This window comes from Mytilus trossulus, chromosome 13 (genome assembly GCF_036588685.1).
Source record: "Mytilus trossulus isolate FHL-02 chromosome 13, PNRI_Mtr1.1.1.hap1, whole genome shotgun sequence".
In the NCBI taxonomy this organism is placed as follows: Eukaryota; Metazoa; Mollusca; class Bivalvia; order Mytilida; family Mytilidae; genus Mytilus; species Mytilus trossulus.
In genome coordinates, this window is record NC_086385.1 from 16,080,450 (window position 1) to 16,106,098 (window position 25,649).

The window sequence follows — 25,649 nt, forward strand, 5'->3', positions numbered from 1 at the left end:
GTGGAAAACTGTTAACACTTTCATTTCGCAGTTAGCAAACAATAGTTCCAGTGGAAAACTGTTAACACTTTCATTTCGCAGTAAGCTAACAATAATTCCAGTGGAAAATTTAACTTACATGTGAAATAGTCTTTGTCTCATAGACCCCAACCCCTAAAATGACCAAGATGACTGGACATAATGGATATTCCTGTGTTATCTCTGACCAGTGAAGAGCTGTATTGTTATGGGTATTCTACAGACGATCAGCTACAACAGTTGGCAGGTAAAAATTGAATGAAAATCAGTTCAAATTACACTGATGTGCTATACATTTAAAAGAAATGTAAAAGTTTTAGGATCTTTTGTGATTGAGGTTTTGATTTTGGGTTTGATTAAGCACTGAAGATTTTGAATTTTCCACAGAGTTCCATATTTGTGTAATTTTGCCTTTTTTAAAACCTATGTGTTTTTTAGAAGAAAATTACTAGAGGGAAGTAATTTAGACATAAGTGAAAGAAGAGTTTTTGAGAGGGAACACTGTGTCTTATTGTGGATTGTGTCTGCATGCATGTATGTGTTTATAGTTTTAAGTTATGAAAGTTAGTGTTTTAATCTACCGAGTATTTTCTGACAGGTTTAAAAATTTGATAATAAAAACAAAATGAATAAAAAAGGTTTTGCTCATTTTTGAAGGTGGTCATATATGTTTGAATGTAACTTTGTTATTTAGTCTATCAATGGTTATGTCTCGTTGGCAATCATTCCACTTCTCCTTATTTTAGATGGCAGCATAACATCAGAATTTTAGTTCACATTTTTCTATAAGCATATTATATTTCACCTTTATGTAGACCTTCTTAAATTATGTAGACTCATCAACTTAGTGAAAGAATGATGTCATCAATTTAAAATTTTTATCAGTGATCCCTTTGTTATGGAATCCAGGGTCTATGTGATCTGTGAAGTCAACAAAGTTAATCTCATTTATATGTTATGCAAGGGGTCCAATTGACATGCAGTTCTTGAACCTTGGTATTTAAAAAACGGTACGATCCTCAGTGATGAATGTATTTCAAATATTGAAAAAGTGCAGTGATAATATTTGATTTAAGGGAACTTAAGTTTCTTTAAGTAATTTATCTTTTAAAGTTTGGTGAATAAAACATTTAGGACATGCTTTTCTGACATGTGTTTTTTTTCTTTTTTTTTAAAAGATAAAAATGACAAAAATAGATGGCCTTGCATGATGTTCTATTTAATGTTGTTTAAAAAAATGCATGTCTGAGATGAGATGCATCTTCTATTGATTTATTTTATATTGCTTATATTATCTCTTGACAGCGCAAAATGATAATTTAGGACAAGTGTCCTCATATATTTAAGAGAAAATTACAACTCCATGGCAGAAATCTATTTAAAAAAAAGGGGGACATCAGTGGCTATGTGGTCTAAGAAGTTACTACTGAAATTACTAGCCCGTCAACACTGAGGTTGTGGTTTTGAACCCTGCTCATTCAGGTGTACTGAACTCCAATGTTAATTGACTATGATTTTCAGTTTTCCTATGGAAATGTCATGGTTTTCACTTGGCACTTGGGCTTCCTCCACCAAGAAAAACTTGCCCCCACAAAATAGCCCAGAAACGGTGCTTAAAAGTCATGAAAGTGGCATCAAAACCTCAATAATAGAAAAAAATCTATCAGACACATAAAAACACCAGAGACAAAAAGTTCATAAAACACTACAAAGAAATATAATCAAGACTGAGCAACATGTAGCCAATCAAAATAAAAGTGTTGATCTCAGGTGTTCTGGAAGGGTTAGCAGATCCTCATGACACCTAATTGAAATAGGGATTATGTCAAGACAAAAACCCCAGCAAAGAGCAGAAAACATCCGATGACCACCAATGGGTCTTCAGCACAGCGAGAAAATCCTGGACCTGTAGGTGAGCCCCAGCTGGCCCCTATATAAAATTGTGTTGTAGTTTAGTGAAAATGGACATCATATATACTAAACTCCACAAGATATAAATTAAATGAATTGAAAGAATATACATATCATTTTGCTAATAGTTTGAAATAACAAGTTGGGTAATTTACTTTAAGCCTCATCCTATACTGAAAATGAAGATTCATTTGTAATACTAATATTTTACTTCTGTGAACTCTAAATATGTTTTTTAAAAATCTTTATAAGAAATTTATAAGTAAATAAATAAAATCCATCAAATTTGATATTGATTTAATTTCCATATTCCACCTCACATTATAGGGCGATATCTTTTTGCGCCAAAAAGTAACTCATTTGCGCCACAACTTAATTGCGCCAATACTTCTTTTGCGCCACCATATTTTCAAAACTATAGGTATCATTTGCGCCAATAAAATAATCATCTAATTGCGCCAATTTTATCTATTTTTATTTATTATATATAACAACTAAATGATTGACCTTCCTCCTCCCTTCCGGGAGTGGGATAAAGTTGTTTGAAATATTTTGGACAAATTTATAAGTACCATCAGCAAAAAATTCCTCTGACATTGTAAACAGAAATTTTATTTTAGCCTCGCATCCTAATAAAATTATCCCCTTTTCTGTATCGTTAAACAATACAAAGTCAACATCTTTATTTGTAACAACACCAATATCATCCAATATTCTGTTTTTGAATCCTTCTTTTCTAAATTTTCTTCTTCAATTTTGAAGAGCTCTGAATTTATTATTTTTGAAGGTTGCTCTGACAACATATCGGTTGCTTTCTTTTGCACGCAGTTTTCAAAATTTTACGTTCTTATTTCTGGACATTTGTTTCGTGAATATAATATAATTCTCCATTCAAAATAATTGTACACGATTCATCTGTAAATAACCTAGCACAACATGACTTAACTGTACATCTCAACCTTATTTCTTCAGTTTTCTTTATAAATGCCTGATGAAATGTGTGTTCTTCAACAATGATGACCGGTTTTCCTCTTTCACACTCTATTATCTTGAATGGTATATCTGACATCTTGACTCGAGAAAAAATATTCTATTGCTAAGCAATATATTTTTTGGTGAGTTATCTTTAATGTTATGAGTGTTCAGTTAAATCTTAAGTGGAAAAGTTACATGTAAGATATAGGTAAAAAAATATTTACAGGTAAATGTGGCGCAATTTCGTTTCATTTATTGGCGCAATTTATACCATCAAAATAAAAGAGAGTGGCGCAGTTAATACCTTTTCAAAACTGCAATTGGCGCAAATTGATTCTGCCCACATTATAAATATTTTATTAAATAAAATTGTAAACAAATATTCAATTGATTAATTGGTGCTTCTATACTGAATTTTAATTAAATAGATTGATGCAAATTTAATGCAGATAAGAAATTAGAATGAAAGAAACATGAATGAATAGGCAAAGAAATTTAGAAATAAATATTTTCAATGCATTGATACAAATAAATTTAGAAATAAATATTTTCAATGCATTGATACAAATAAACAAATGATTATTAACTGTAAAGAGGTTTAAAATTGAGAAAGCAAATAGGGAATGTGTCAAAGCGACAATAACCTGACCATAGAGTAGACAACAGCCGAAGGCCACCAATGGGTCTTCAATGTAGCAAGAAACTCCCTTGATAGTATTTTTTTTCTTCATTAAACGTTTACCCACTAAAGTATCTTACAACTGTAAAAACTAACAGTATTTTGATTTTGGGCTCTTACAACTTTAGTGGCTACAGTGGCCAAGCAAAAGTAGCGTTTACCAACTTTTTGCATGTCCACCCTGAATTGTGAGTTTAAACCCTGCATGTGGTATGTGCCTTTGATTCCAACCTGTATTGACTGGGATTATAAGTTGTGCTCTATAGCATTAATGTACTTGATCTCCAAGCAGTCTATGGCTTCCTCAACCAACAAAAACTGACCACCATGACATCACGAAGAGCTTAACCACCAAATATCTTCAATTAATTATAATTTTAAGTTAATAACTTTGCCTTTTTTTATTCCCACCAAACTAGCTAATAATTGAAGTGAATTCGATTTGTAGAATTTTGCTTAGAACTTTAAAGTTATGCAATGAACATTCATATTTTTCTATTTCTCATGACGTATGTTTTGATAAAAAGTAAATATAAACAAATTGTAAACAATATGTCTCTTGATCGATTGAGACTTTAAATGGACTCCATACTGAATATTAATTAATAATTGTTTACATAAAATTCATTGAGGTGTTACATTTAATGTATTAACTGTGTATAATACAGAGTCGATAAATAACAGATTAAAATTCATAAAGCTTGTATACAGTTTATAACGGTCTTATATGGAAATGCTGCCAAATGTCGGCAGAATTTTGCAACCTTGAGTTACTGTGAGAAAGATCTACACCTATTGACGATCCTATAGTTATGATTTCAGCGCTTTTTTAAATTGTTATGTCTATAGATGTGGGTGTCTTTTTATGAAGTGCAGGAACATTGCCAATCGTTGGTAGACTTTGACAATCCATTAAATGTTATGGTGTTTGTTTCTTGAGGAAGAGATGATCTTTGGAGTTATATAACATTGTGACTATTTGAATTTTTTATGTGGTAGGTTCATTCTTTATTGAACATGTTAGAATATTTGCAAAAAAATTTATAATACAGCCATTGGTTTCTTAATAAAATGATTTGTATGCCCTTGTTATTACTAGAGGAGGGGGTATTAAGTTTTACTCTCGTCAGTCTGACTACTTTCAAAAGTTGGTTCTGTTCTCTAACTTTAGTTTACCTCAACCAAATGTTATGAAACTTATACAGGAAGATGGCCATTGTTATATTATTGTTCGTTTATGTGTGTGTTGCATTTTAACGTTGAGTCGTTTGTATTTTCTCTTATTTTTGAGATATTGAGATGAGACGTGGCACGGTACTTGTCTATCCCAAATTCATGTATTTGGTTTTCATGTTTATATTTGTTATTCTCGTGGTGTTTTGTCTGATGCTTGGTCCGTTTCTCTGTGTGTGTTACGTTTCGGTGTTATGTCGTTGGTCTCCTCTTATATTCAATGCGTTTCCCTCGGTTTTAGTTTGTTACCCCGATTTTGTTTTTTGTCCATGGATTTATGAGTTTTGAACAGCGGTATACTACTGTTGCCTTTATTTATACACCATGCTTTCAACCACAAAACACAGATCAATTTTGAATTTTGGTGGCAACAAGCTCATCAGATAATTAATGTGGATCTTATTATTCTTGTAAAAAAATATTTATCGAAACATAAATATTTGGTTGTTTAGATGGATTTATTAAATTTTTTCTGTATGTAAACAAGACCTGACAATGGCTTCCTGGAAAAGCAATGTACCTCAAAATTCAAATAAAGAAGGCAAAGTGTATAAAAGATAAACAATTTAATGTTATGTTGGATCTTTAACCATAACAGCAGTTTAATTTTAGTTAAATATATATATATATATATACCTTTTTAAAATGTATTTATATAATAACTGATAAGAGTTTAACTATAAAAAGGGACTGTGACAAAAAAAGTATTAAAAAAATCAGTGTCAGCAGAAGGTTGAGTTGGTTCAGGTTGGGACAACATTTAGGAATTATTCTGTAAAAACCACTCTGTTTCAGGGATTTAAATGATCATTTTGTACAAATTTGGTAAATAACATATTATTTATTGATATACTAAACATGAAAAAGGTGGTACCGTGATTGACATAGAGTTGTTTACCTTAATGTCATTTGGTTTCTAGTGGAGATTTGTTTCATTGACAATCATACCACATATATCCTTTATTTTATGTAAATCAATCCAATGTTACTGCAAGTGTATAGTTTTGAAATAGAGTAAGTTTTTAATTGGTGATTATTTTTTTATTTCTTTAGGGATATTGCAAGGCCTTGTAAATATAGAATAATGGCATTTATTTATTTTTATAGTGACTTTAATCAGCAAGAACATCAAGAGATACACTACAAGGTATTCCAGCTGATGGAATCAATCAGTATCAAAAAAATAAAAGGCCGTTATTCATTTATTGGTTATTTGTCTTAACTGTGTTTTTTTTGTTAAGAATATGAAGCAAAATGAAATAAAAAATAAAATGTTTTCTGCCTTTATATATTTGGTAATAAAATTGCTTGCATATTTTATACATTGATGCTTACCAGTATATTAGGGTAGTATATTAATCAGTGTCTTCATATTGATTTTTTGTTTCTGATATGAAAATAGTGACGTAAAAAATCAACTTTTTTATTAAAAGGCCACACTGTTCAAACTCAGATATCTGACTAAGTTTGATTAAATACATACATGAAGTGAAAGTTTACTTGGGAGTACAAATATTTCATATGTACATATATCAATTTCATAGTGCATAGTCAACCCACAACAATTTGAAGAAAAAGCACTTTAATTTTCTGATCTTCTCAAGAAAATTTTACATTTTATCCCACAATGATTTTTGTTGTTTATAAATAATAAATATTTTCAATTGTTTCATGATGAAATTTCTAACAAAAATTAGATTCAAAGCATATAAAATCTCAATTTTATAAGGCAAGTCCAGGGACATTTGAATTTTTTATTGGTGAGTCCATGGCCAGTGTTTTGTCTACTTTTGAAGACCCTTCCAGGGACTGGTTAATTTTTAAAGGCAATTCAACCAGGCAAGAGTCTTGTTAACTTAAGGTGATTCCACTAACTAGTCCAGGGTCTTGTTAACTGTTAAAGGCCAGTCCAGGACTTGTCACATTTGGTCATGGCTGGTCAAGCATTTATATCCAGTATTTCAGTCTCCATTTCAAAATAAGGGAAGGATTGCATACCATCAAATTTAGATATTTTTACATTTTATATTTTTATGGCCCATTTTAATGGGCATTATGTTTTCCGGTCTGTGTTTCCTTTCGGCCATCTTGTTTGCTCTTTTATTCGTCCGTTTGTCTGTCTGTTTGTCGTTTGTCTGTCCTGCTGCAGGTTAAAGTTTTTGGTCAAGGTAGTTTCTGATGAAGTTGCAGTCGATTCAACTTGAAACTTAGTAAACATGTTCCCTATGATATGATCTTTCTAATTTTAATGCAAAATTAGAGATTTTCCGATTTTCACGGTCCACTGAACATAAAAAATGATAGTGTGGATTGGGCATCCTTAAACTTGGGACACATTCTTGTTTTCCTTAAAACGATGATGTTTATATTTTATTTTCATATTTCAGTCCTGTGCTCTGATCGTCTAACACAGATGACAAAGACATATAATGATATTGAGGCTGTAAATAGATTATTAGAAGAGAAAGAAAGAGATTTAGAACTTGCAGCACGTATTGGACAAACACTTTTAACTAAGAATCAAGAATTAGAAACCAAAAATGAGGGCCTTGAGGAGCACCTATCTGCAGTTGTTGATAAGGTATTCTAGGATACAATATATATCTACTATAAGGACTAAGATAGAATATTGATTCATATGTTCATAACACAGTTTTTAGTTGAACAATAAATCAGAGCTAGGTGAAGTTTATCACATTGATTCTGATTGGACAATAAGGACCATCTAGGTTAAAAAAAAATACTCCAGGAATGTAAATTTGCAACACAAGCATATTTTTTGTCTATGAATATTAGTCTTGTTCTTTTGAGATATTCCGTAGATATTATCTAATGTAAATTTGAAGTTGTTCTCCTGCATCATTTATTGAAACAAAGTACCATTTAGTATCTAACTAGGTTATTTTTATGAAATGCCTCTAGGTGTTGAACAAACAACATTCTATCGATCAATTTATCAATCAGATTGAAAAGAATAAAAAGATTGCTACCTTATCCAAACTTCCTCAAATTATCAGTTTAATTTTAGAGACATTTTTAGCACAATTGTTAAATGTTTAACAATACTATAATTCAGTTTATACTATTTTATAGGTCAACCAGTTGAAACATGAGGTTATTTTGAAGGATGGCCTACTCCAAGCCTTCACAGAATATGAAGGTGGAATATCTCCTAGTGATGACTCTCTGAGGTATGATCCTATAAATACTATTGGTTCATTTATTTTTGTTGAAAATCCAATTTTCATGGATATTTGATTTCATGGTTTTGCCAAAGTCTGCCAGAATGAGTAATTGTAATCATTAATCAGCTGTAATTGATTACAATTTGTCAAGAAATCATTGTAATCATTACTCAGCCAAAGATCTGATTTAATTTGATCAACTACTTAAATGACGATTTTTGTTGAACATATGTTGTGGTTTTACCAAAATCTGTATGCAAAGCCTATAGAAAGGAGTAGGTCCAGTAAGACCCCTTTTTGGCCCCAAAATATAGCAGTTTTACAAATTGTCAAAATGTAAACTTTTCGTTATTTATTTAAGAATTGAATGCTTCTTTTTGTAAATTTATTGGGGTGTAAAAGCGTTGACCGAAGTACATTTTGTATGAAGCGCGGAAGCGCTTCATTCTAAAAATGTACGCACGGTCAACGCTTTTACAACCCTATAAAGTTACAAAAAGAAGCATTCAATACTTATAATTACCTTTTTTTAGCTAGGATTATAAAAACACGATTTTCATGAAGTTTAATTTTTAAATTTACCTGTGCACTTTATTGTGGGACCTCGTGTCATCATGAATGAAATGTTATTGTCTCATGCAATTGCTTACGGAATAACATGTGATGTGCAATTAGCCAATCAGAATAACGTATTACAATGAAACATACATCTAATGTAATTATTGTACAGTAGAATGCTTCTTCTACATGAATATGGGCTGTTTTTGACAATACAATGCACATACATGACATATATCAGGTACTAGCACCATTAAGTCATGCTAAATTACTGAAATCTTCACAATTCTAGCATTTTAGTTAAATTTAAGACAGTTTTCGTGTGAAACGAAAGTGGCCGCATACGTGTTCATCCTTAGTAAAAATGTAAGTTGTATTTATGATAATACATAACATATGTAAAGATTGAGGATGAACACGGATGTGGCCACTTTCATTTTTTGACGAAAACCAGCTGAAAAGTGACATTTTTTGGCATATTTGGTAGATTTTTCATATTTGAGCTTGAATTGGGTCGTTTTTAATGACAAAATCAGTTAAAATATTTCACATAAACTAATCGATTCAAATGGAATAGACACTTAAGTGTTTAAAAAGTGGTCAAAATATTTCTTCAGATGAACCTGAAATTTGAGGCCAAAATCAGTCCTTATCAGACCTACTCCCATGTAACTCTTTATACATTTGAAATTATGGTTCACCTGTACCCACGAGAATTAATATATCCGATGTACTGTACATTCAGAAATTAACGCAAGGGTTTTATATTTGCGAAAAATGCGGCTGAGTTGTAAACGCAATAATTTAAACTCACATTTTGAATATTTTATATGAATTTAACAGGATTTTTCTCAAAATTGTAAAAATTAAAATTGCATTTAAGTCCAAAATGACAAAATCGCAATAATAAATGCATGCAATAATTTCAGAATTTACAGTATATAGATGTAATGTAATTTCATTTATCAATGAAAAATAAAGAATCTCTTTAGTGTTCATGTAAATGTCAAGCAGAAAACTGACCAGAAGAAAATGCTAATTGCTGCATGGGCCAATTGCAATTCATTGTAAAAAAAAATAATTTCTACTTTACAGTATTGCAGAATACATCTAAATATTTCTCTGTGTTTATTTTTAGTGATGACAGTCTCCATTCAAGTGGTGTAAAATCACTGCAGAAAAAATGTGAAACCTTAGAGCAGGAAAATGTGAAACTTAAGTTGGAGGTAAGAAAAATGTGGAACCTTGGAATAGGAAAATGTGAAACTTAAGTTGGAGGTAAGGAAAATTGTGAAATCTTAGACATTATTGTTAGAGCAGGAAAATGTGAAACTCAAGTTGGAGGTCAGAACAAATGTGAACCCTTGGAATAGGAAAATGTGAAACTTAAGTTGGAGGTAAGAAAAAATGTGAAACTTAAGTTGGAGGTAAGAAAAAATGTGAAACCTTTGAACAGGAAAATGTACAACTTGGTGTTTGAGGTAAGATGGAATGAGAACCATCAGCTCGTGTTAGTACTTGCAAAGACTTAAAAATTGAATAAAGATGAGGTTACATGATTGCTAGTGACACTCTTGTAAAAATTTCCACACACTCAGTTAAAAAAAAGAAGAGGAATGTTTACCAATGAAATGATTGTAAATATTTATAAAGACTCAGTTAAACTAAAAAGAAATAAGGAGAGGTGGTATGATGGCCAATGAGACAACTACTCTCCAGCAGAGACCAAACACATTTGTCCATGCCCCCATCGTCTATGAAGGCAACTCAAAAAGGGATGTCTCCTCTGTAAATCTTATTTACATACTGTGGATTCATTTATTTTCATGGGTACCAATTTTCGTGGATTATGGAAAACTTGCAATTTTGTGGATATTTAATTTCATGGTTTTGCAGAAGTCTAGTTACAAGCCTATAGAAAATTTGTTATTCGTTGAACATTTAATTTCTTGGTTCACCAGTACCCACGAAAGCCACGAAAATTGGTATCCCACGAATAATAATGAATCCACAGTATATGAGAATGTTGAGATCAGGCTGAATGTGTTTTATTTATAGATAAATGAAGTAATATTTTTGTATGTTTTTCAGACTGCTCAGTTATCAGCAGATACATATGAACTTGAAGAGAAAGAGTCAAAACTTGTTAATGATTGTCTGCAACAGTTTGGTAAGATTGGTCGAACTATTATATAATCTGGGGTTAAAAATTGTTATCATAAAAACAGACTATTGCTGAATTTAACCATTTCATTGTGTTCAAGGTTGTAGTTTTTATACGCCTATTTAAATGATGTAGTATGGTATACCTCCTCCATAAATCTGTTTGTCTTAAAAACTCAAAAACTCTTAAACCAATTTGCATGAAACTTTGGTCAATTGTTTATGTCAATTGACGTGAGCTCCTTTGTAATTTTTATAAATTCTAGATTTTAAGTTTAAAAGGGGGGATTTTCCAGTTTTCGAACAATAACTCAAAAGTACTTTGAGCATTTTTCATGAAACTTTGATACTGGTATATATTAAAATATTAGTTTTCTTAAAGTCATCAGAAACCACAATCAAAAAAAATTATGCATATTTTTTTTTATAACTCAATGGATAGTTTTCATTATAAAACTTATGTACATATACTTTTTTCTGAAGAAATTCTTTAATTTATTCATATTTAGAAGAAGTAAACTTTATTTTAATTGCCTCCTTCCAGCAAGCAATTCCCCCAACATGTTTTCCGTATGCAAAGTGACCTCAGTGTTACCCATCTCATAAAAATCTGGTGATCACAATAGGCATGGTTATCCTTAAAATAAACTTTTATCTGAATTTACATGTTAAGCACGTGCCTAATTTTCATGTTTTTCGTTGATTTTTTGTCAGTTGTTGACAAACAGGTGACAATTGTTAAACTTCGGCTTCAAAACACGAACTTTAATTACCTGCCATATTTTCATAACAACACTGACTGATTGATAAAAAAATGGACGATTATACGAAATTGACACGAAAAAAAAGACTAAGTTTATTATGTTTGTATACATTGGTTCAAGAATTGGAAGAACAATATTTTCCACCGGTCACTTGTTTCTAATGACTTTAATAATTTCTGAAATGAATTTGACAAGTTAGAAGTTTTAATTTAAAAAAATAAGCGATGGCTGTATCATTGTTCATGGTGCAGCTCTTTATTCTATATACTGTGTATTCAATTATTTTCGTGGGTACCAATTTTCGATAATGTAAAACTTGCATGATTGTGGATAATTAATCTCGTGGTTTTGCCAAAGTCTGCATATAAGCCTGTAGAAATTTTGTTATTTGTTGAACATTTAATTTCATGGTTCACCTGTACCCATGAAAGCCATGAAAATTGGTATCCAACGAATAATAATGAATCCACAGTAGTTAAGTTAGGTTAGGAGTAAGAGTTTGGTCTTTCTTTTGGAAAGGACCTTAACTGAAACTTTTTGATTGAAAATGGTTTGGATTGTATAAACAGTTTAAGTTGAACTATAATATTTAAAAGTTTGAAAGTATGAAAATTAAACTTGCATAGATCAAAACAAATTGCTTCATTTCATTAATTCTCTTTACTTTTATTTCAGTTGAAGTAAAGAAAGATTTAGAACATTATGTTGAAGAATTGGCCAAAAAGACGGAGGAGAACGGTGCACAGAAAGAAGAAATAACTAATTTACTGGGTCAGATTGTTGACCTTCAGAGGAAGGTGAAAGTGGTAAGAAATGGAAATGGCATGGATTTATCGAAACGACTTTCTTCAATCATTTTAAGAAGTTCGCCACTCTATTTCAAAATAACAAGCTTTTTAAAAGACTTATATACATTGATAATTATGTATATAAATAACTGAACTGAAAAGCAAAAAAATTGAAGGATTGTGTGCTATTTTTTTTTTTAGATAAGCTTAAGCCTTTCAAAATTTGGCAGGAAATGATTTTCTTTAGATTTTTTATACATTAAACAGTGTCACCTTTTTTCTTCAAAAACTATGAAACAATAGCAAGAATTTTCATGATTTTATAGGATTTTAAATTTATTGCCTTTTTCAACGTTTGTGTCTTTTTAAATTTTTAGAAAAGTTGTGGTTAGCATAAATTTTTTTATGGCACTACATGGATAAAACTAGAGGATTCTCAAATATACCAATCACATTAGAATACAGAATACAGATCTAGATTATATGCCAATGTTTTGAGTTCACTCAGTTCTACTTTCTGTTATTATAAAAGAGTAGGTCCGGTAAGGCCCCTTTTTGGCCCAAAAATATAACAGTTTTACAAAATTGTTAAAATGCAAACTTTTAGTTTTTTATTGGACAGTTGAATGCTTCTGCTACATAAATATGGGCTGTTTGGCAATACAATGCACATATACCGAGTTGTAGCACCAGTAAGTCATGCTAAATTACTAAAATCTTCAAAATTCTATCATTTTAGTTAAATTTAAGACGTTTTATGCGTAAAACTAATGTGGCCGCATTCGTGTTCATCCATAATATTGCAATGTTAGTTGTATTTTATGATAATACATAACATATCTAAAGGTTGTGGATGAACACGGATGCGGCCACTTTCATTTTTGCCAAAAACCATCTGAAAAGTGACGTTTTTTTGCATATTTAAGAGATTTTTCATATTGGAGGTTAATCGGATCGTTTTTAATGACTTAATTAGTTAAAATCTATCACATAAACTAATTAAATCAAGTGAAATAGACACTTAAGTGTTTAAAAAGTGGTCAAAATCTTTTGTCAGATGAAACTGAAATTTGAGGCCAAAAAGAGTCCTTAGCGGACCTACTCCTTTTACATCAACCATAGAAATTCACCCTACAAATTTATGAAGATGTGCATCATTTGGACAAAACATGAGAATTTTGAAAGGTCTTTAAAATGGAAAGTACATGTAGAACATATCCTTGTAAGCGTAGCATGGAAAAGGATATCTATTTCAATCAGATGGCAAAACATTAGACAGTACAACAGACAAATCAACCACCAATAAAAATTGAAAAAACAAAAGTACACTATTAATATTTTCATCCAATCAAAACCATTGATACAAAATGATTGCTTTTGAATGCAATTTTCATGAGTAAATCAAATGGTGATCTACTGTTTGATATGTCTTGCGTACTCACATTGCCAGAGAAATTATTACTCATAAATTGATATTGAAATATTAAATCAATATATATATATTATCTGCTTAAAACATTAAAAGAAGAACAATTTTATTTATTTTCCAGCAAACAGCAGAAAATCTAGAACTGCAGAAACATTTAGAAGCTTCACAAAATACCCAAAGATTTTTAACACGAGAGGTAGGCATGGTTTAAATAAAGATAGCAATTTTCTACAAGTTACAGAAGAAAAAATGTTTAATTTGCAACAAATTTATGCAAGTCTAAGATCTCATGATTTTTTTTTTTAAAATGTTATACTGTACATGAAATATTAACTTACAGTTCTTTTTGTTGAGCCTTCGACTTTAGTCGAAAAAGCGAGACTAAGCGATCCTACATTCCGGTGGCGGCGGCGGCTGCGACAACAAATATTCACTCTGTGGTTAAAGTTTTTGAAATTTTAATAACTTTCTTAAACTATACTGGATTTCTACCAAACTTGTACAGAAGCTTGTTTATGATCATAAGATAGTATTCAGAAGTGAATTTTGTAAAAATAAAATTCCATTTTTTCCATATTTTACTATAAATTGACTTTTTTTTTTCTGCGGGGAAACAAAACATTCACTCTGTGGTTAAAGTTTTTAGAATTTTAATAACTTTCTCAAACTATCCTGGGTTTGTACCAAACTTGTACAGAAGCTTGTTTATGATCATAAGACAATATCCAGAAGTAAATTTTGTAAAAATAAAATTACATTTTTTCTGTATTTTACTTACAAATTAACTTAGTTTTTTTTGCGGGGAAACATTACATTTACTCTGTGGTTTAGTCAAAAAAGCGAGACTAAGCGATCCTACATTCCGTCGGCGGCGGCACCAGCGTCAACAAATATTCACTCTGTGGTTAAAGTTTTTGAAATTTTAATAACTTTCTTAAACTATACTGGATTTCTACCAAACTTGTACAGAAGCTTGTTTATGATCATAAGATTGTATCCAGAAGTGAATTTTGTAAAAATAAAATTCCATTTTTTCCATATTTTACTATAAATGGACTTAGTTTTTTCTGCGGGGAAACAAAATATTCACTCTGTGGTTAAAGTTTTTAGAATTTTAATAACTTTCTCTAACTATCCTGGGTTTGTACCAAACTTGGACAGAAGCTTGTTTATGATCATAAGACAATATCCAAAAGTAAATTTTGTAAAAATAAAATTCCATTTTTTCCGTATTTTACTTACAAATGGACTTAGTTTTTTTTGCGGGGAAACATAACATTCACTCTGTGGTTAAAGTTTTTCAAATTTTAATAACTTTATTAAACTATCCTTTGTTTGTACCAAACTTGGACAGAAGCTTATTTATCATCATAAGAAGTAAAGTTTGTAAAAAAATTACTCCGTTTTTTCTGTAATTTACTTTTAAATGGACTTAGATTTTTTTAAAAATCATAAAATAGTAACAAGAGGAATATTTTTAATTATTTTTTTCCTCATTATTGTTGAGCCTGCGATTTACAGCAAAAATAGGCGAGACACTGGGTTCCGCGGAACCCTTACAAATTTTTCTTTTGAAAGTTGCTCAAAAAAAGAGTTATCTTAAGCATTGCTCTTGGATATATTTTGATAACCACATTTTATTTGTGTTTCATTTAAAATAATGAATTAAATGTAAAAGGATAGACATTTTCCCCTGCCCTGCATGTCACAGGGGATATAGAAACACTAGTGGCCCTTCTGTCCATGTGTCCTGTCTTGTTAGTGTGCTCTCATGTACAATTCTTGCCAGAGTTTAATGAAACTAATACCAACAATGTCTTGAACTAGTTTAAAAAATCAGTGCTGATAAATTACTTTTTAAAGAGTTATGCACCTTGAAACCATTATTTTAATGGAAAATTGCAATGTTAGCGTTCTATGTGTATAACTCTTGCCAGAATTTTGTGAAACTCAAATCGATTCAGAGATTAATATACAATACAATACAATAAAGGTGCAACACAAGCGACATTGGAACTCTGTTCTTATATTTTATTTAATAGAGTATTCCTGCCCAGTAAATTTTTTTTGTAATTTAAAAAGAAATGAATAAATAATCAGAACTGAAAGACCTGAAAGGTGAATTGTTTGAACAAATATCAAAGGGAAACTACTCTATAAAATATCTTTTACAAAAATTTGTAAACCTTATGTTTTAGATCTCAGAGTTAAAAGATAAACATGATGAACTTGTTGCACTTTACGAAGATGCCCAAGAAGAGGTACGCCAAGTACGCAGAAAACAGAAACCAGGAGCTGTACGTCACAACTACATGTCGTCGTCCCTGCTTAGTTTACCATCTGATTCCCTGGCATCCGAACTAGAGACATCACTTAAAGGGGATATGGAGTATCCTAAAGGATATTCACCTACCGAGAGGAAGTAAGTAGATTTGATTATTGGTAAGTGGGGCTTCATTACTAATTATTGTCCTCTGTATTCATTCCTTGGCCAAACACACTTTGTTTTGTCAAAAATATTTTTTGATTTTATATTTTGTTCAAATATTAGAAACTCCTACATTTGAGAACAAATTGGGAAAGGTAAGATATAAGTCAATGACTCGCCAATTAACAGTTTATGCAATAATTTCATAATTAAATTTAGACTGTTTGACTATTCCTAAATCAACCAGTACCTTTCTGGATCTAGGCCAGGCATGTTAGACTCAGGTTTACATTAACTAACTTTCTGGATCGTGGCCAGGTGTTTTTTTCAATCAAGTCTTCACTAACTTACTTTCTAGATCGTGGCCAGGAGTGTTTGACTCAGGTCTTCATTAACTTACTTTCTGGATCATGGCCAGAAGTATTTTAGGCAGGTTTTCTCTCTGGTAATATGGCTTCTGCCAAATATTAAAACTTTAAACCATGAATATGCTGCTAAATGTTAAACCCGAACAAATAAACAAAAATTGAATATTCATGTATACTTCGAAGTGGACACCAATCAACTATCAATACAGCAATTGCAATGTACAATATATATGTTATCTTTTCAGGGTCCATAATTGGAAAGTTTTTGAGACTGTTAAAGCAGCCAAGAAGTCTGGATCAAGATGTAGTTCTATACGTAGCGGTAGTCATTTAGGGGCATCTAATTATAGTTTGAATGACAGTATTGAATCGGCCCCTGTTTCCAACAGAAGTTCTATGTACTTCTCTGATCTTGAATCTGGACCTAGCGATGCTACAGGCAGTGATCTTGATGGTTTATATGGGTAGGTAATGCTACAGGCAGTGATCTTGATGGTTTATATGGGTAGGTAATGCTACAGGCAGTGATCTTGATGGTTTATATGGGTAGGTAATGCTACAGGCAGTGATCTTGATGGTTTATATGGGTAGGTAATGCTACAGGCAGTGATCTTGATGGTTTATATGGGTAGGTAATGCTACAGGAAGTGATCTTGATGGTTTATATGGGTAGGTAATGCTACAGGAAGTGATCTTGATGGTTTATATGGGTAGGTAATGCTACAGGAAGTGATCTTGATGGTTTATATGGGTAGGTAATGCTACAGGAAGTGATCTTGATGGTTTATATGGGTAGGTAATGCTACAGGCAGTGATCTTGATGGTTTATATGGGTAGGTAATGCTACAGGAAGTGATCTTGATGGTTTATATGGGTAGGTAATGCTACAGGAAGTGATCTTGATGGTTTATATGGGTAGGTAATGCTACAGGAAGTGATCTTGATGGTTTATATGGGTAGGTAATGCTACAGGCAGTGATCTTGATGGTTTATATGGGTAGGTAATGCTACAGGAAGTGATCTTGATGGTTTATATGGGTAGGTAATGCTACAGGAAGTGATCTTGATGGTTTATATGGGTAGGTAATGCTACAGGCAGTGATCTTGATTGTTTATATGGGTAGGTAATGCTACAGGCAGTGATCTGGATGGTTTATATGGGTAGGTAATGCTACAGGCAGTGATCTGGATGGTTTATATGGGTAGGTAACATACTCACAATATACACCCCAGTATGTGTACTGTGAATTCACTATTATTGTATAGCAATATAATATTTCCCACAGAACGTAACTAAAAGTTAGCGTGCAATAAATTCTAATATTGCACTAGTGCAATAAGTCTTCAATATTCATGACGTCATCAACGACAAAATCTTATTTAAAACCATTTTTTACTTTCAAATATTATATTGCTATACAATAAAAGGGTTATTGCATGAATATTGGGGAATATTGTCCCTCGTAGAACATATATTGCACTCGCAAGCTCGTGCAATATAAAATTCTACAATATTCCCCAATATTCATGCAATAACCCTATATTATTCACTGAATACCAATTTTTGTGGGTTAAGATAAATCAGATAAATATGCAACAAATTTCAAATTTTTCATAAACAAGTATATATAGTATATATTTTTTTAGGGGCCAGCTGAAGGACGCCTCTGGGTGTGGGAATTTCTCACTACATTGAAAACCTGTTGGTGACCTTCTGCTGTTATTTTTTTCTATGGTCGGGTTGTTGTCTCTTCAACATATTCCCCATTTCCATTCTCAGTTTTATGTTGTTTTTGGCAAAACCATGATATCAAATATCTATGTAAATATAAGTTCTAACTCAATCCATGAAAATTGGTACCCATGAAACTTAATGCATACACATTATATTTGGGGATTTTTTGGGGAAGACTTTTGCCTCATCTACATCAAATTTTTACATTAAATATTATTTATATTTTTTAGGACCAGACATTCTTTGGGTAGACCAGGGATCCCTGGGTCCAATGATCTGGAGACTGCTCTACGTAAATTATCACTCCGCAGGGCTAATGAACTGAACGAGCAGGATTACAAAGCGGAAGAAAACAAACGATACAGACAGAGGTTTGTAGATAAAGGACTGCAATGGTTAAAGGCCTATTCCATTTAAAGTAAATGTTGGAGAAACAGAAATGATCTGTTTTATATTTGACATGGGATGTGGGTCAATTATGGTTGAATGTCCATTGGATATGTGCAAGATTACGATACCGGTACTCAAGGAAAGGATGTTGGTTGTTGGCTTGGTTATTTTTTGAAGACTTCCTATCCTCCAACATTCATTTAAATGGAGTAGCCTTATTTCTAAAATGACAAAAAAATGTTTTATCATGTTTTCTACTTTTTAATTAAAAATTTACATAACAGTTGGGAACTTTTTTAGACATTGTGTATAAAATGAACATCCATTTTGTTTTTCTAGGTCAGAAAATGAAAGTTCAACACCTGGTATCTGTCAAACACCAGATAGCACATTGTCAACAGGAAGTGGACTAAGTGGCTTATCAGGCATGACAGGAAGTAGTAATCCATATTATCGTCTGCCAGAAAAGTTGAGAATTGTTAAACCTTTGGAAGGTAAGCAAACATACCTTTGTTATAGATTTGCATTGAACATAGCACAGTGAGGGGTCGGATAAATACAAAGTATAAAAAAGAAGATGTGGTATGATTGCCAATGAGACAACTATCCACAAAAGACCAAAATGACACAAACATTAACAACTATAGGTCACCATACGGCCTTCAACAATGAGCAAAGCCCATACCGCATAGTCAGCTATAAAAGGCCCCTAGAAGACAATGTAAAACAATTCAAACGAGAAAACTAACGGCCTTATTTATGTAAAAAAAAAAACGAAAAAACAAATTTGTACCACATAAACAAACGACAACCACTGAATTACAGGCTCCTGACTTGGGACAGGCACATACATACATAATGTGGCGGGGTTAAACATGTTAGTGGGATCCCAACCCTCCCCTAACCTGGGACAGAGGTATAACAGTACAAAATAAGAACAAACTATAAAAATCAGTTGAAACAGGCTAAACTCATCAGATAGACAAAAAATACAAGTGGATGTGGAAAGCCACGCCAAAATCAGAACATAGGGTATGAAGCATGGAGATGTGATATCAAACAAAGAAAAAAAACTCAGGTATTCAATAAAGCTCTACATAACACAATAATTAAAGGTATGTTTCATTGTTATATGTTATTTTGATTGGCTTATAGCAATCTTGCATCATTCTGAAATTAGTCTTTATTTCAAAATGAAATGCAACTTTCACAATGACAAAAGCTTTTCCAATAAAGAGCACAGGTATAAAAAGAAAAACTTGATAGAAATCTTGTTTCTATGATTCTAGTTTAAAAATGTTTTTGTATAAAAATGCTTCTTTTAGTAAATTGATATGGTTGTAAAAGCATTTATAGTTCTGTGCACATTTTCCACGCTTCATACAAAATGTACTTCAGTCAACACTCAAATAAAATACAAAATGAAAACTCAATTTTAAATTGTAGGTTTATATGCTGTTTGTAAAACCTTTTAAACAGAGTATCTATGAAAATTAGTAGTCACAAAATAAAAAAAATCCAATGTATAAATATATTTTATGCATTGTATATTATCAGGTTCTGTAACTCTCAGGCAGTGGCAACAGTTGGCCACACCAAACATTGGTGGCATATTTGAATCTCGGCCAGGTGTACAGATCAAAGGAGAGAGAAAACTTGATCTAGAAGAAGAACAGCATAATCTCAGTGATCTTGAAGAAGATGGTAAGGGAGATAATATCTCATTAAAAAAAATGTTGACGTAAGGGAGATAATTCAGTGTCATTCTGATAATTTGATCAATTTTAATAAAAAAAAAAATCAAATATGTATTTTAAACACAAGCATTAAAATATGTCTTTTACTACATTAACATTGTTACTTATATTCACCAATATAAGTACAGGTATACAGGTATACTGCAGTCTTATTTACACATTGTAATTTTCAGTAAGAGCTGTTCTATTTAAAACATTGTCGGATTGTACTCATGAAAGGCACTTTGAAAATAGACCAAAGACCCCTAAAAGTAATTTCAGAGACCTTCATTGAATTTAAACCTGTAAAAAAATAGTCTCCTTGCCTGGGGTCCTATGTATGTTTTAATTGGGAAGCCCTGAGGTAGCTTCTTGTTGTAATTTCTATCATCACAAATATGGAAAACTAAAAAATTGTAGTCATTTATATTTTTATATTATGTTTATTTATATTATCTTAATTTTTACCTCAGGTTATCTGTAAAATAAATGCACTCAAATATTATCAGAAGCTGCGCCAAATGAAAAAAAAATGAGTCCCAAAATGTGTGCAAAAGTTATGTGCCCCCAAAAATAAGCCACCAAATTTTTATCCTGTATGTATTTTTTCTTAATTGTAGATGACTATGAACATTTTCCTGTGAGAACAGCTCAGGATGAAAGCTGGACTATCAATACCTACACAAACTCTGTGGTACTACATCCGTCTTGTTATCTAAGGTAATTATAAAGTTAATAAACACTCATTTATACATAAAAGCCAACATTGACTTACTGTGGATTTATTTAATATTGTGGTTACCAATTTTTGTGGATTGCAGAAATTTTGGTAACCTTTGAGGGAATATTTGATTTTGCGATTTTGCTCATTTCTGCAAACAATCTGATAGAAATTTTGTAATTCATTGCATAAATAAATAAATAAAATCACCTGTACCAATGAAAACCACGAAATTGGTATCAAAGGAATAATAATGAATCCACAGGAAATTATTCTACTCATCCACACATAGAGAGGCCACCAAGTGGGTAAATTTTCCAACTACTCCACCTAGCACATTTAAAAGATATTCTACATCCCAAGGTCACCAATATTTAGTACAGAATATCAAATGCAGTAAAATTCTTCAATCATTTCAAAATTATGTCAATTTCTTCCACAAATCTAAGACAGTATGGTATCATTTATGACTTAATCGTAATATTATGAATATTGCAAAATGCTGATATTTGAATAAATGGTATTTTATACACACACAAAAAAGATGAAATAAAAAATGTTTAAAATCCTAAACCTCAAAATATTTTAATTGCATAAATATGTTTATACAAGACATTATTGGTTTATGCTTGATAAATTTTTTATACTATTTTATTTTTATGCACCACCTACAATAGTAGAGGGGCATTATGTTTTCTAGTCTATGCGTCCTTTCGTCTGTTTGTCCATTCGTCTGTCTGTTCCGCTTGGGTTAGTTTTTGGTCATAGTAGTTTTTGATGAAGTTGAAGTCCAGTCAACTTGAAACTTCAAATTTTAATGACAAATTGGAGTTTTCACCCCAATTTCACGGTCCACTGAACATAGAAAAGTGAGTGGGGCATCTGTGACAGTGTACTGGTGACACATTCTTGTTAAAAAAGATTGACTTAATCATCCATTATTCTTTAAAAAGAAAACTAATGTGATTTTTTTATTATTGCAAACATAACTTGGTACTGGTAGCTTTATTTTAACATTTAATTTTCATTCTTTATACTCTTGATTCATTATATAATTATTAGTCATTGCATACCAATTTTCATGGGTATAGTTGAACCATGAATTAAAATGTTTGACAAATTACATATTTTCTAGAGGCTCTTTATACATACTTTGACAAAACCATGAAATCAAACATCTATAAAAACAAACAAAAATGTAAGTTTTTTCGAAATCCACGGAAAATAAATGAATCTACAGTACTTTGCATATTTCAGTAGGAAATTCATGTTTGATTAATATATTCCCTATCTCAGCCAAAAATTTTAAATTCTCTTAAATGCAATAAATAAAAAAAATTATAGTCAATATCAAATTTGAAATTAAATTTGAAAGTTTAAATTTAGTGTTGACTGTAAATTTTAGCATTCTATTTTTAACTTTTTTAGTTTTGCATTTATACACAGCATTTGAAAATACCATTGAAACTTACAAATATGATTGATTATAAATCATTTAAAGTACATTGCAAGTGTTGTATGCATTAAAACCAGACATACTTCTTTCTCACAGTGATATTGAATATACATCTATTTTCTTAATTGATCAATCAGTTATTTAGGCAAAAGCTGCGTGAAAATGTGACATGTTAAATATCGTGAGTTTGAAATTCGTAAAGTACAGTCAGAATACCTACTAAGAGTGTGTAGAGGGTTGGGTATACTGGTTTACCTCTTGCTACCAGTCCCATGGAAATTAACTAAAAAATCAGAGCTTTCCAAATTTTAATAATGAAGCTTCATATGTTTTCAAATTCAATTCTCTTTAATTGTGTTTATCAAGTACTTGCACATTGCGATATTATTAGAGAACTACAATAGATACTTGTAATAACCTCTATATACATTACCTAAAATGTAAGTGATTTTCAATGGTATTTCTAAACACTGTGTATTTGTTGTTAAGCTTTATCTGTTGTGACATTTTGTTTTTCCTTTATTTAGTGAGGACGAGCAATGTGATAGTGACTTAGAAAGTTTAACAGAGTGAGTTGTCATTTATTTTTCTTTTATTTTATTTTAACTGTCCTTTTTGAATAATATGTTTTTACACATTTTGTGTAAAGATAGCAAGACAAGAAGTAATATGTGTTTTAGAATTGTAGTAAAAATTTGAATGGTTTTCTTTTTATGTCTGTCCAAAGTCAGGAGCCTGGAATTCAGTGGTTTTCATTGATTGCTGTCTATAATATTTATTTATTATTGTTTTGGACATCAATAAGTTATTGTTTTTCTTGTAGAATTGATTTACAATTTGTCATTTCATGCTTTTCATAGGTTACTATTTATTTTGTTTTTGTAATCTTATAAAACCTGTATTGATGCCTCAAAGCTTTGCATCTACATCATTTGGTGTTTGGTGGATTGTATATCATTGTCAATCATACCACATATCCTTATACTTAATATTAACATTTTACAGACTTTAGGTGGATTTGTCTGACATTCTAATTGTCTGCAAAAAGAGGACCAGCAAACTTTTATTAAGACCACCAGATCTGTATTCTTAATTAGCAAAATATTTCAATAACTCAAAATTATTTGATATTTTGATATATGATGTATGGGCTATAATTCAATGAAACAGCAACCCAGCACAAACAAGAACCCAAGTGACATACACTCAGTGAGATAAATATTGTTTGTAAAGATAAAGATGTGATATATTTTATATTTTCAGTACCTCAACTCCTCTTGTCTGCTCACCAAGAATGGCTTCCCAGCATGCACCTAATGTAGGATCTATACCCGTTCAAGGAGCAGGGCTGGGATTGGCCTCACTCCTGGGAGCAAGTGATCTCTTACCTCAAAAACTGGACAGAGAAAAGACTGATAAAACAAAAACAAACAACTCGGACTATATGGCTGGTGTAACCTCAGGTTCTTATACAGGTGATAAAAATTATTTGGATAAACACTTTAGTGTCACAGACAATCGGAGGGTGAACTGTTCAACAGTGCCATCTAGTGACAGAAATATTTTTCACAACCATATGAAATCAGTGCCTTCAGATGTTCTCCATAATAAAAGTGAAACGGAAAATTTTATGTCCAAAATCAAAAACACTGGATCTTCTCTTTATGGTTTCCTTGGTAGCTGGGGTCAAAGTTCACAAACTAGCACAGATGTGACCACTACCAACTCTTCTGCCATTGGAACCTTGCCTGTGTCCAATATGACAGATAGAGCGACCAATGATAATTCAGCAGGATCTAATGTGACGGTTATATCGACCAATGATAAGTCGCCTACTAAGTCTTCCATGGTCTCATCTATATTTGGACAACGGGCAGGAGGGAGTGTACTTGGTGCACTGACGTCTTTTCAACGGAGCGGAATATTATGATATTGACTGTGATTAAGTGATAGTTATTCAACCAATATGCATTTTATCTCGCCTTATAAAGGTCATGTAATGTTTATTAATTATAAGATATACTGCATTGTGCTGTCATCCAAATTCTTTTAAATTTTTATATGGTTGTGGATTTTTCTAATAATTTCTTCATACATTTTGTAGATCTTGAAACTTTTAAACAGAAAAAGATTTTTGCTTCAATCTTCACAATATTTTCTGACTTCATTTTATTCATGCCATGTTTTTTCCTTTTAGAAATAAGAAATCTTTTTCAATTAGGAATCATATTTTTTTATTTTTTAAATATCCTAATCATGATATTTAAATTGAATTAATTTTTTTAGTAACAAAAAGACAAGATTTTTTGGGGATTTTGTTTTATAAAAAGTCAGATTTCAAACTTGGATTTCAGCATCTGAATTATCATTTTTACAAATTTAATGTGGTGAAGTAACCTCAAAACATTTTTTTCTGATGGCCATACAGACTAAAATCTGTTCATATTATTGCTTGATTGTAAAATCAATGTCAAAAATTGTCCAAGATTCAAATTGAAATTGTAGCGTAGTGGGCTCTGTGGTTTATAAACAGAATTATGTAACAAGTAATAGTATTTCAATATGCATTTGTGATTTATACAACTGTATATCAGTATTTATACTTCCGTAGAGGAATTCCATTCAAATGAATGTTTGAATAAAGGAAAGATTTTCAAAAAATACTTCATCCATTTAAACAACTCACATACTTGTTTTAAGTGGTTTTACATATGTCTATCAAATTTTTTAGAATTCTGTCTGTTTAAAACAAATTATGCAACTTTCCATAATCAGTTATCAAAGCTTTTGTACTCTTGGGGGATTTTTTTTTACTGCAACAATTTTGTGAATTTTAATATGTCATTTGTAGGATTTAAGTTCAAAAAAGAATTATTCATATGCTTTTCAGACAAAATTGTACTCGTTTTGTATGATCAAACCTGTGAAATTTTTATTGAATACATTTTAAGAGGAAATTATGAATATGCCATTTTTTCATGAGAGATGTTATGACGTTTTACACAGATTTTTTTTTATTGGTTTCTTGTTTTTTTAAATTTGAGAAGCTTTCTTTCATATTTGTAAAATAATTTTAATTAAGGTATTTGCAATGATATCAAAATCTTTGCCT

The 25,649-nt window shown here is 31.3% G+C and overlaps 1 pseudogene; it reads left to right on the plus strand.

The window, feature by feature from the left end:
• The first annotated feature begins 35 nt into the window (after positions 1-35).
• On the plus strand, positions 36-24,623 carry LOC134695474 (trafficking kinesin-binding protein 1-like; annotated as a pseudogene).
• The last annotated feature ends 1,026 nt before the right edge of the window (positions 24,624-25,649 follow it).